This window comes from Otolemur garnettii, unplaced genomic scaffold (assembly GCF_000181295.1).
Source record: "Otolemur garnettii isolate 467f Iridium unplaced genomic scaffold, OtoGar3 scaffold00126, whole genome shotgun sequence".
NCBI lineage: Eukaryota > Metazoa > Chordata > Mammalia > Primates > Galagidae > Otolemur > Otolemur garnettii.
In genome coordinates this window covers 3514778-3528094 of record NW_003852521.1, presented here as the reverse complement: position 1 = coordinate 3528094, position 13317 = coordinate 3514778, and the positions used below count along the sequence as shown (strand labels likewise).

Sequence of the window (13317 nt, the reverse complement as noted above, 5' to 3'; positions counted from 1 at the left end):
TCCCTGGAGCCACCAACGGTGCCATTTTGGTTCCTTTTCTTTTGACAGCAAGTAACGAGTCCTCAAATGCACCATGAGCCAAGCAAGGCTACTGACTTATTCGATCATAGTTTGAAGTTAGGACAAAACACTAGAAATATAAAATCTATGATTCTATGCAAAATCATAGAAATTTAAAGGGAAATGAAGGCTATCATTATGGTTTTAAACCAAACTAAAGGTTATTTCAAGGATAATCTGATCAAAACACTCTATAATACAGATAAATTAATTTCTGGTGATAAAATCACAAGTGACTACCCAAGCACAGTAATCAGGTTCATATTTTAAAAAGAAAGAGTTAAGTTTTATAGATGAAAAATGTGTGCATTGACAATGTAATAAAAGAAAATGTGGAAGTCATCAGAGGAAATTGCTGTATTACTATTATTATACCTAGTTTATTTTTTACATCATGTATGACCTTTTATTTTTTATTTTATTTCTTTAATTTTTTTTTGAGACAGAGTCTCACTCTGTCATGCTGGGTAGAGTGCAATGGCATCATAGTTTGCAGCAAACTCAAACTCTTGCACTCAAGAGATCCTCTTGCCTCAGCCTCCCAAGTCTGCCACAACCCCAGCTAGTTTTCCTATTTTTAGGAGAAAAGGGTCTCCCTCTTGTGCAGGCTGGTCTCAAACTCCTGAGCTCAAACAATTCACCTGCCTCAGCCTCCCAGAGTGCTAAAATTACAGGCCTAGGCCACCATGCCTGGCCCTATTCTAGTTTATCAATAATTTTAGTAGTCTTGGACTATAGAAATATGTTTGAACACTAAAAAGAAAAAATTCTACCAATATGGTCCAAGGTTAGTACTGTCCATTATAATTTTTGAGTATTTACAAAAGCAAATACCTATTTTTATTATAAGAAATTATTATATTATGATAACTACAAACTTTTGAAAAAACTGAGAAGACATTACAACTTTTTGAAAAATTATAAAAATTCGTGGTGTAGATAGTATAAAATATATACATATACATAACACTAAAGTAGTATCCATAGAGGTATACATATACACTAATAGTACAATATGCATGCGTGTATAATATATGTATGTATACATGAGTTAGCATATATATACATCCTATAGTATACTAGGCAGAAATGTTTTATAATGTATTTCCACATCACTGCAGATTTCTTTGCCTCTTCACACACAGAAAGATTTTATAGCCTAACATGAGACATCTGCCACAAAGGATGACAGTCCCATAAATTTTAGTTTGGCTACCCTACTTCACCTTGGACTTAAGAAGTACATTTTTATGATTCACACAAAAAACAGAGGATGACTTTGACAATAAAATTACTTCAGGCTACATAAGCCCATAAATAAAGGGAAATCAAAGCTTTCATGCAAGTAATCCACACATTTTGTCAAATTGGAGAAACCTATTCTAAGTTGGCATGATGGGTCCAATCCCCAGTAAGAAGAAATAAGTAAGCTTACAGTCTCCATTTTTTAACAAATTCTCACAGAGTTCTATCTCTCCCACCTCAAAAAATATATATATTGGAGTTTTATGATGCCTAGCATAAATTATCTTCTAGTTCCTTACTTTTCAAAACATGCTCAATAAGATGTGATTAATTAGTAAATGGGAATCAATCATTTGTTTTCCACAATTAACCATATTGGCTACAGCAGAGTTTCCCAAACCTTAATGTGCATGTAAATCACTTGGAACCTCATTAAGATGCTGATTACAATTCAGTAGGTCTGTGATGAGATCGCATATGTAATAAGTTCCCAGGTAATGCTGATGCTGCTGACCAGCAGAGTGCCCACCATATACCAAGGGACTAGAATACTGCAGCCATAGTTTTTTGCTTTCCCTTCCTCTCACACATAGGCATTCAACAAACACATACCGAGCATGAACTCAGCCAGCTATTGAGCTCTCCAAAAATGTGAATTAAAATGTAACCACGTTTTTAATGTTCTTTTTTCTTTATATTTTGCTATTCCATTTGGTTATGGAAAATAGGTTGCAAAATGCATTAGGGAAAATATGATTCAGGAATAGTTGTCAGACTTGTTTGAGAGGAATTAAGTAACCTCTTAAATAATTTGCTTTGCTAACCACCATCTAAATCAGCGGTTCTCAACCTGTGGGTCGAACTGTATTAAAGGGCGGCAGCATTAGTAAGGTTAAGAACCACCACTGATCTAAATTCTGGTGAAACAATCCTCCGAAAGTCTTACTAAAAGGAATCCCTTACATTCTCCCTCCTATAGTACAAAATCTCCACCAGGCAGTTAGTTCTCAGAGTCAACCAAAAGTTCACTTTCTTGAATCCTTTCAGTCTTCCTTCAAGGTGACTTAAAAGCCTGTGGAGAGGTTGGTTTTATAATCAAACAGAACTGGGTTAAGGCACAACATATTTCATTTGTGTGATCTGGGAAAGTTTTAGCACCTCAGTGAACCTCCACTGTGTTACCTGCACACACATTAATAAAAATTATCTTCTATTCATTTAAACCACATTAATTACTATCAGACACTGTTCTAGCACTCGCGATGGACCAATGAACAAATGGACACAGACTTCTTCCTTGATATGTCTGTTGGGTGGAAAAAATGCATTCAGTTAAGCCCTTGCACACACCTCACACTCAAGAATGGTACTAATTAGCTTTATTTAGCAGTTTTCCATACTTTGATGCCTTCCAGGTAACTCCTAAGTAAGCAGAACCACCATTTTCTTAAACTTTGAGAGATGTTCTTACTTACATAATGCCTTATTGTATGCCAGACTTAGTTCTGAGTACTTTATGTATGTGTCTAAACTCATTCATTCCTCACCGAAACCCAAAAGGAAGGTGGTTCTCATTTTACAAGAGTGAGAACATGGTTGTTCTGAGAGGAAATTAAGGAATCCCAGAAGGTCACAGAGCAGCAAATAGCAAAGCTGAGGCCCAAGCTCAGATAGTTTGGCATCAGAGGCCTGATCTTAACCACAACACCTTGGAGTAATGAAATTAGAACCATTTTAAACTAGTCCAGGATGTACACTTCATACATCGCGGTGAAGATAGTGAAAACAGCTCCAAACTGTGTATTGCCTAGGCTTATTGCCCCCTCTGGTGGAAAACCAAGGAAGTAAAAGCAAAGAAACACTCGAGCACCGCAGGAAGAGAAAACAGCAAGTTTACTGACATCCTGAATGCATGAAAATCTTCCAGAAACAACACATAAGAACATCAAGTAAGAATAAGAAATCAATAGGGCATAGAGCCCTAGTTTCCTGGCTACACGCAGCAAAGCCTCTGAGTGACATCTGTGGGAAGGAAACTAGAAGTAAACTCTGAAGGGATAAATATCAGATTACATGTCTTATAAGAAATAATTATAAGTAAAAGGTATTAATCAGCATGCCAATACATACCGTAGGCTATATTTTCAGGAATAGCTCCTAACAGGAAATGTGGCATTGCTTTCATTGCGCTACTAGAATTTTCAGGACTCAACGAGTCCCTGGGACAATGCCCTCCTAAGTCCTTAAAGATCGGTTCCGCACTTCCTATCCCTCACTCACAAGCGAAGCCTGTGTGGAACATTATTTCTTTATTCATCAGACTTTACACTCAAGTAATTGAAACCTATTGAAAGTTGACGAGCCAACTCAACAATTCCAACCCATTTTATATGAAGTCACAAGTCTGATATTTCTTCTGAAGTCTGATATTTCTTCTGAACTTGGCAGCTGAGGAAGAATGGGAAGTGTTGTTCTCTTATGTTCCTCTGCCCTCTTCCCTTCAATTCAGTTCTAGCGGTGACAAGCTGCTCATTTCCTGGAGGCCAGGAGACCCTTGGAGTGTCTCTGCTGCCAGTCCCTGTATGCCCGGAATTATGACAAACTGTCACCTTCAACTACCCTCCTAGGCAAAGGGTTCTTCTCTCCCTTTCTTATTAAGTGTCTCAGGAAGATGGTGGTGGCATTAGAGATTCCTTGTGCATCAATCTTATGAGAATATCTGACTTTATGTAAAATGTTAGTTCATCTAGAGAGGAAGAACACCATCTCTTATGCCTTGAGCCTAGAATATTGACTTTCCAGAAGATAGATCCACTGACATTGCATTATATCCCCTCATTTACCTTCCTGCAAATCAACCTCCATTTGTTTAAAGTGTATCTAACTTATCCTCTAGAAGGAAAACAATTACTCTTTAAAGTAGTGGAATATTCTCCTTAAAAAATAAGTTTACTTTTTTAAATAATTAATGTTAGTTTTTAAAAATAAATGTATAAATGTGTTCAGAACTTAGGTCATCAATGCACGAGGAGTTTTGGGGGGGTTTGTTGTTGTTGTTGTTTTGTTTTTTTTTTACAGTTTTGGCCGGGGTTGGAATCGAACCCGCCACCCCCAGTATATGGGGCTGGTGCCCTACTCCTTGAACCACAGGTGCCACCCAATGCTGGAGCTTCTTTGGGTTGTCAGAATCTCTAACACCTCTGAGTTTCCTTTTTTGTCATTTTATTCCTAAGTCTTTAAAAAGTTTGCAGTGGACTTTTCCTAATTCTTAGAGTGAAGTAGATATTGCTTTTTTCTTACTATGTGAAGAAAACAAATGATGTAAATTACTTTTCTTCACAGTCCCCCTTCAAAGTAGCAGAGGAACTACTAAGGACATCCACATTCCCACCCTGAATTCACACAGTAATTTGCTAGTGCACTTTTCTCCAGTCATCTCCCACTTTTCCACAAACCACAGAAGCTCCTTGACTGATTGGTCTTCGAATCAATCCCAGGGTATAACACAATAATCTGCACATTTTGAAAAGCAGGAGAGAGAACAAGGAAAGGACAATTCTTTTCATCCTTCATGATTCTCTTCAATAACTTCCTTATTCTGATCCTCTTGTTAGAAGTATTTTTTTCCATTCTATTACTGTAATATTTCTTACTTTGCATCTATTTCATCTTCTGTTTTAATTTAGTATTTCTTTTTGTCTTCTCCCACACTTCCTAGACTTTAACTAGACTTCCTACCTGAATGACAGAACCCAGGAACTCATTTGAATGACTGTTTTCCTAATTACCTCATGGATGATGCACAACAGGTTCTATTCTAGTTCCCTAGGAGGAACTTTATTTTATTTATTTATTTTTTATTATTTAGTTATTTATTTTGAGACAGAGTCTCAAGCTGTTGCCCTGGGTTACTGTGGCCTCACAGCTCACAGCAACCTCCAATTCCTGGGCTCAAGCAATCCTCTTGCCTCAGTTTTTCTACTTTAGTAAAGATGGGGTCTCGCTTTTGCTCAGGCTAGTCTCGAACTCATGAGTTCAAGCTATCCACCCTTCTCAGCCTCCCAGAGTGCTAAGATTATAGGTGTGAGGCACCATGCCCTGGCCCTAAGAGGAAATTTATTATGTATATAATAGGTACCTTACATTATTCGAGCTCAGTTCTCCCAAAGAAACCTGGTTAAGAGAGATTCTATGTTAGACATCACACAGCATGCCTCACAGTACATAGAAGGTACTCAAAAAGTGGTTTTTTAATGAATGGATAAGTGAATAACTGTAAACCTGCAAGTCTGAACTTTAAAGTTATTTTAAGGTCAATTCAGTTCATTCTTTAACAAAATTATTTTTTAGTAAGAAAGTTACTTTCTCTGGTCATTTACTAAAGACAAAAAAGCTTCTCCATTCTCAGGAGTAAATAATAAAAGTGATGGAAAATTTAGTATGAGATTATTCTTGTCCTATCAAAATTATAGAATTATTTAATTAGGGACTACATTATTTTGACAATCATAAATATCCAGATTTGTGTAAGCATTAACCTTTTGGCCATAATAAAAAAAACTATAATAGTTCCATTTATTTATATGCCAGAGATGTTCTATTTAATTACCATGCTTATATCACATATGCAGTGTTACTGTCTCTTTACAAATATGAAAACTAAAACTCATAAATGTTGAAAACTTGCCCAAGTTCAAACCCAGCCTGGGCCAGCTAAACAACAATAGCAACTGCAACAACAAAATAGCCAGTCGTTGTGGTGGGCACCTGTAGTCCCAGATACTTGGGAGGCTGAGGCAAGAGAATCGCTTGAGCCCAAGAGTTTGAGGTTGCTGTGAGCTGTGATGCCACAGCACTTTACCCAGGGTGACAGCTTGAGACTCTGTCTCAAAAAAAGAAAGAGAGAGAGATACCTGGTGGCAAAGAATCATTCTTTCCATTTTAGGACACTGTTACCCCACAGTACTTTGGAGAAATACATAGTAACAAGTTCAGGACATCTATTATATGACTTATGTAGGCTTTTCTGTTTATAGTCATCATTTGCATACTGACAACACAGAAAGAAATACATTAACAAAATACAGTGGATATTTAACTATAAGTGCTTAAAAGAAAGAAGTGAACAGTTTCCTTCCTTTTCACTTTCATCCCGCTTCCTCTGTCTATTCTATAATCCTCACAAGAGCAGAAAGTCCAAGCCTTTCGAAATACATAACAAAGCGCAGCTCATTCCCTTCTGTCTCGAACATGTGAGGGGATTTTGGACCAAAGAAATAAGCCTTAGAAAGCAGAACAAAAAAGCCATTCGCGTGGTAATTGTTTTGCAAAACTAACCTTATGTTCTTTGTGGACTTCAAAGCTCAGCAAGAAGGGGCAAAGTTACTCCTGAGTGAAGGGAATAAAGAAAACTTTTTAAAGGAGTCTATGAGGAGACCCCCTGAGTATCGCGAGATGAAAAGGACCGAAAGCCTATTGGCTAACGGGATACGTGACGTCAGGCGCAAGACGTCCGGCTTCCCGCGGGAGCGCGCTCGAGGGGTTTGGAGTACGGGTTTGGTTTGGTTTGGTTTGGTTTTTGAGACAGTCTCGCTATGTGTCCCTGGGCAGACGGCCCTGGGTAGGGTGTGGTGGCGTCGCAGCTCACAGCAGCCTCAAACTCTTGAGTCTTGGGCGTAGGCGATTCTCTTGCCTCAGCCTCCCAAGTAGCGGGAACTACAGGCGCCCGCCACCACGCCCGGCTGGTTTTTAGTTGTAGTTGTCATCGTTGTTTAGCAGGCCCCGGCTGGTTTCGAACCCGCCAGCTCCGGTGTGTGGCTGACGCCCTAGCGGCTGAGCTACAGGCGCCGAGCCGTGAATTACGGTTCTGATCATCCTTGATCAGGTGGAGTACTTACCATGAGCAAAGCGCACCCTCCCAAGCTAAAAAAAAAAAAAAAAAGAAAAGGAAAAGAAGTTACCATTAAAATTAAATGGTGGCAGATATGTCCAAGGAATACTGCCGGGATTTGATTCCTTAGAATCTTGTAATAGATGAATGTGTGGCGATGGCAACTAGTGGGCAATGGAACAACATTGGCATGGTGGTAATACAAGGAAATACCACGTTAGAAGCCTTGGACCGAGTATAAATAGTGGCTGTTCAGCAGAGAAATCCATGTCCCCTCTTCAAGGAGCCTGATTTACTGGTATGTCGAAATTGGATCTTGTACATTTTCATATTCAAATTTTTGTTAAATAAATTTTTCTAATAGTAATAAAAAGGATTCTATCAGATTGTATTGCTAATATGGAGGCTAACCCCAAGTTTAATGGCATTGGATTCTCAGAGAAGTCAGCCTATATCTATCTAGTTGTTTTCTCATCCATTCGTTCGTTCCAGATATATTTATTAAGCACCTCGTGGGTAATAGGAACACAAGGACTTGACCTGCTTTGGTAGCAGGAGTTTTAGTTTGAGAGTGAAGATGGGGGCAGAGGTCAATGACAAGTGAGTTACTACAAAACAAGGAGAGGTGAGAGTTCTAAAGTAAAGTGTTAACAGTTTATTTAGATGAAGTTTATTCCTTCATTTTTCTAGGAAATATCCTCTCATCTCCCTATCTAGAATTGACTTATTTTTTTAAAGTATGGGAAGTCTAGGTATTAGGTTATGGTGCCAGAAAAAACTCATCTGGTACTGACTGATTGTGTGACCTTAGACCACCATCGTCCTATAGAAACATAAAGTTAAGCTGGACACAGTGGGTCATTTCTGTAATCCTAGCACTTTGGGAGGCTAAGGCAGGTGGATTGCTTGAACTCAGGAATTCCAGGTCGGCCTAAGCAAGAGTTATACCCGTCTCTACTAAAAATAGAAAAACTAACCAGGTGTGGTGGTAGGTCCCTGTAGTCCTAGCTACTCAGGAGGCTGAGGCAAGAAGATTGCTTAAGCCCAGGAGTTTCAGGTTGCTGTGAGCTATGACTCCACAGCACTTTACCCAGGGTAACAGAGTGAGACTGTCTCAAAAACAAAACAAAAACATAAAACTAGTCACATATATACCTTTGAATTTTCCAGTTGCCACACTAAAATTAACAGGGAAACTTAATCTTTATAATAGTTAACTAAATATATCCAATATATTATTTCAACACATATTCCATATATGAATTATTGATGGGATTTTGTCTTTCTTCCTATTAAATCTTCAACACCTGGTGTTTGTTTTACATTTACAGTACGTCATCGTTTGGGTTGGAATGAACCGCATTTCAAGTGTTTGGTCGTCACACATTGCTACTGCGTAAGATATGCATTCTTATCCATAGTTTACCAATCCAGACTTTGAAGGTAAACTATGGATAAGAATGTTGAAGAGAAGCAAGACCGTGTCCTTCATACGTTATTTATATTTTCCTATAGTAGGTTAATGCTCTGTATGAAATTAATTTTGTAATCTGACAGCATAAATTGAAAAGCAGTGATATTGTTTCATCCACGTTTACATTAAACTTTACATGAATGAACAAACTCAAAAGTATGTTGTAAGAGCGCCATCTTGTGGTGTTGTGTTTACATTGTTGAAGCAGAATTTGGGAGAAGTGGGAAAATGTCAAGCAATCAGGGTAACATTATGAGTTTAAGAAGTTATTAGAGGGACCATGATTTCTTTTCTGTTACATGCGATCTTTATGGTTGGGGCTTAAGTTGTATGCGCTGGGGCGTGACAAACTTCCTGAACAGAGGAAATGGACGAGCTAATCTCCAGGTGCCAGATGACGCTCCAGCATGAACCTTGGCAAATGGCAAGCAGGCTTCAGAGCCAAATGTGTTAATTTGATATCCGCTTTAGTAAAATGTGAGTCTGAAACTGACAACACCTACAAAAGACCAATACATATGGACACATTGAGATTTTATCAGAAACACTAAGATAATATCTCCACTGGTCATTCAGTGTCAGCAGAGCCACTAGAGGACTGCCAAACTTGAACTCTCTTCATTAGAATAAAGACCTCCATGAAGATTTATCTGCCATTAATGGTCACATTGATCAGAAACTAGTTAGGGGTGGCGCCTGTGGCTCAGTGGGTAGCGCACCGGCCCCATATACTGAGAGTGGCGGGTTCAAACCCAGCCCCAGCCAAACTGCAACAAAAAAATAGCCGGGTGTTGTGTCAGGCACCTGTAGTCCCAACTACTCCAGGAGGCTGAGGGAAGAGAATCGTTTAAGCCCAGGAGTTACAGGTTGCTGTGAGCTGTGTGATGCCAGGTCACTCTATGGAGGGCGATAAAGTGACACTCTTGTCTCTACAAAAAAAAAGAAAGAAAGAAACTAATTGGTTTTACGCTGTGTTAGGATGGCAGAAGTGACTACATGAAAATACAGACTGTTCACTGGTTTGATCAAGCCAGGTAAAAGAAGTCATTCTGGAGTTGGCCTCCAGTTTCAGACCATATTTTTGGCCAGGGTCAGGTTAAGGGTCCTTCTAAGTGTCATGGACCCCACAACATGAACTATCTAAAGAGTCTTTTAAGATAGACTTTATTCATATTGATTCATAAAACAGGTTTTCCTGGGTGCTGGAATACAAAGAAAAAAGTTTCAGTAAGCTTGAAGCTAGTACTGTAACTTTTTTTCATGAAAAAATGAGTACTTAAAAAAATACTGTAAAATACTAACTTCTATAGATAATCCATTCTCCCTTATGTAGCAGGCTTTAAAATAGTCCATTTTTGTGATCTGACCAGTCCCAACCCATTTGGCCTGGCAGTCTGAGCTCTTCTCGTAGGGAACGCTCTTCTACACAGTACATGATGGCTGTCACCCTATATCTAAACCAGTGTCAATTCTGGGTCAAGCAATTACACGTTTCAGAATCTTTGGGAAGACCTGATCCTCTCAATATTAATTAGTATATCCAATTAAAGATTCTGACAAAAGACTTTGACTCATCTTTCTCTTGCCCAGCTCTCCTAAAAGGGTGGGCCCACTGTGCACTAGTTACTTGTCTCTGCATATGAAATTACCCCAGAACTTAGAGGCTTCTAACAGCAAACATTTATCATCTAACAGTTGTTTGGAGGTCAGAAATTTTGAACCATTTAGCTAGTTAGCTCACATTGTGCTCAAAATATCTGTGAGGAGTAAAGTTGCCTAAAGGCTTGACTAAAGCTGCCTAAAGGTTAAAGAATCTGCTTTCAAAGATACTCGGGAGCAGATTTAGCAAGTGGCAGGAAACCTGTTTCTCTCCACTTTGGATTTCCTTTTTTTTTTTTTTTTTTTTTTTTTTCTTGTTGAGACAGTCTCACTCTTGCCCCCAGGCTAGAGAGTCTTGGTGTCATTATAGCTCATAGCAACTTCAATCAAGTGATCCTCCTGCCTCAGCCTCCCAAATGGAGAGGGACTACAGATGCCTGCCAGGATGCCCAGCTGGGTAATTTTTTCTATTTTTAGTAGAGCTGGGGGTCTCACTCTTCCCTGGGCTACTTATTGAACTACTGAGCTCAAGTGATTCATTCACTTCAGCCTCCCAGATTGCTAGGAGTACCAGTGTGAGCCACTGTGGGCCTACAGAGGTATTTTTAATATGTTGGTTACCTTTTTTTTGGATATATATCCAGTAGTGTAATTGTTGGATCTTACAGAAGTTCTGTTTTTAGTTTTTAAGGATTCTCCACACTGTTCTGCATAATGGCTGTGCTAATTTACATTCCCCCCAACAGTGCAGGAGGGGTTCCCTTTCTCCACATTCCCACAAACATCTGTTATTGCCTCTTTCATAAAAGCCACTTTGACTGAGGGGAATTGATATCTCATTGTAGTTTTGACTTGCTTTTCTCTGATGACTGGTGATGTTGGACATTTTCCATATGTCTGTTGGTCATTTGTTTGTCTTCTTCTGAGAAGTGTCTATACAGATCTTTTGCCCAAATTTTTAATTGGATTATTTATTTCATTCTTGTTCAAGTTGTTCAAGCTCCTTATACAGGACTATACACCCTGTGTAGTCTAGTTATTAATCCAGTGTTAGTTGGGTTGTTTGCAAACATCATCTGCCATTCTGTGAGTTATCTCTTGATTTTGTTCATTGTTTCCTCTGCTGTGCTTAATTCCTTTGTAGCTTGCTTAATTCCACTTGTCTTTTTGCTTTGGTCGCCTGTACTTTTGTAGTCTTACACAAAACATCTTTGCCCAGACCAATGTCCAGGACCCAGAGGTTTCTCCAATGTTTTCTTCTAGTAATCTCTTGGTTTCAGATCTTAGAGTCAAGTCTTTAATCCATGATGATTTGATATTTGTGTATAGTGAGATAGGTATAAGGTTCTAGTTTCATTCTTCTGCACATAGTTAACCAGTTTTTCCAGCCCCGTTATTGAATAGACTGCCCTTTCTTGATTGTATGTTCTTGGTGCCCACATTGAAGATGAGTTGGCTGTAAATGCATGGATTTACATCTGGGTTCTCTATTCTGTTCCATTAGTCCATGTGTCTATTACTACGCCAGAACCTTGCCATGCTGATTTGGTTACTATAGCTTTGTAGAAAATTTTGAAGTCAGTATTTATGCTTCTAGCTGTGTTCTTTTTGCTTGGGATTGCTTGTGCTATTAAGATCTTTTGCCATTCCATAAAAACTGCAGGATTTTTTAAAAAAATTCTGTGAAGACTGTCGTTGGTATTTTGACAAGGATTACATTGAACCTGTAAGTTGCTTTGAATAGTATTGTCATTTTAACAATATGAAGTCTTCCAAACCATGAGCATGAAATATCCTTCCACATGTATGTGTACTCTTCAATTTCTTTTATCAGTGTTTTATAGTTTTTCATACATCCCCACACACACACATATCTTTAGCTTCTTTGGTCAAATTGATTTCCATGTATCTTATATTCTTTAAAGTTATTATAAATTAGATTGCTTTCTTTTCTTTTCTTTTCTTTTCTTGACAGTTTCCCTATATTGCCCCTCAGTAGAGTACTATGCCTTCACAGCTCACAGCAACCTCAAACTCTTGGCCTTAAGTAATTCCCTTACCTCACCCTCCCAAGTAGCTGGGACTACAGGCACCTGCCACAATGCCAGGTTATTTTATTATTATTATTTTTGTAGTTGTCATTGTTGTTTAGCAGGCTGGGGCTGGGTTGGAAACCACCAGCCCTGTGTATGTGGCTGGCACCCTAACCACTGAGCTACGGGCGCTGGTCCTAGATTGCTTTCTTGACTTTCTTTTCAGACTGTTCAGATTGTGGGCATACATAAATGCTACTGGTTTCTGTATGTTGACTTGGTATCCTGCAACTTTAGTGCATTCGTTTATCAGGTCTATCAATTTTTTAAAATCAAATCTTTAGGTCTCTCTACATATAAAATCATGTCATCTATTAACTACATTTTCCAATTTGGATACCCTTTATGTTTTCCTCTTGCCTAATTCTTCTGGCCAGAACTTTCAGTATTATATTGAATAAAAATGAGAAAGTGAGCATCCTTGTCTTAGAAAAAAGGCCTTCAGGGTGGCACCTGTGGCTCAAAGGAGTAGAGTGCTGGCCCCATATACTGGAGGTGGTGGGTTCAAACCTGGCCCTGCCCCCGCCCCCACCAAAAAAAAAGAAAAAGAAAAAAGGCCTTCGATTTTTTCCCACTCAGGATAATGCTAGTTTTGTTAGTGGATTCATCATATATGATCCTTAATTATTTTGAATATACCTAATTTGTTGAGGTTTTTTATGAAATAATGTTAAATTTTGTGGAATGTTTATTCTCCATCTATTGAGATGACCATGTAATTTTGTCTATTCTGTTAGTGTGGTATCACATTTAGATTTGCATTTGTTGAAGCATCTGTGCATCTCAGGAATCAGTTTTACTTGATCCATATTGCCATGGTTTGAATGTGTCCCCCCAAAAATATGTTTTGAAAACTTAACTTTGGCTTGGCGCCTGTAGCTCAAGTGGTTAAAGCGCCAGCCACATACACCTAAGGTGGCGGGTTCGAATCCAGCCCAGGCCGCCAAACAACGATG

The 13317-nt window shown here is 38.8% G+C and overlaps 1 pseudogene; it reads left to right on the top strand.

Annotated features, from left to right (window-relative positions):
- The first annotated feature begins 7203 nt into the window (after nt 1–7203).
- LOC111727824 lies at nt 7204–7436 on the top strand (annotated as a pseudogene).
- Nucleotides 7437–13317: the final 5881 nt, after the last annotated feature.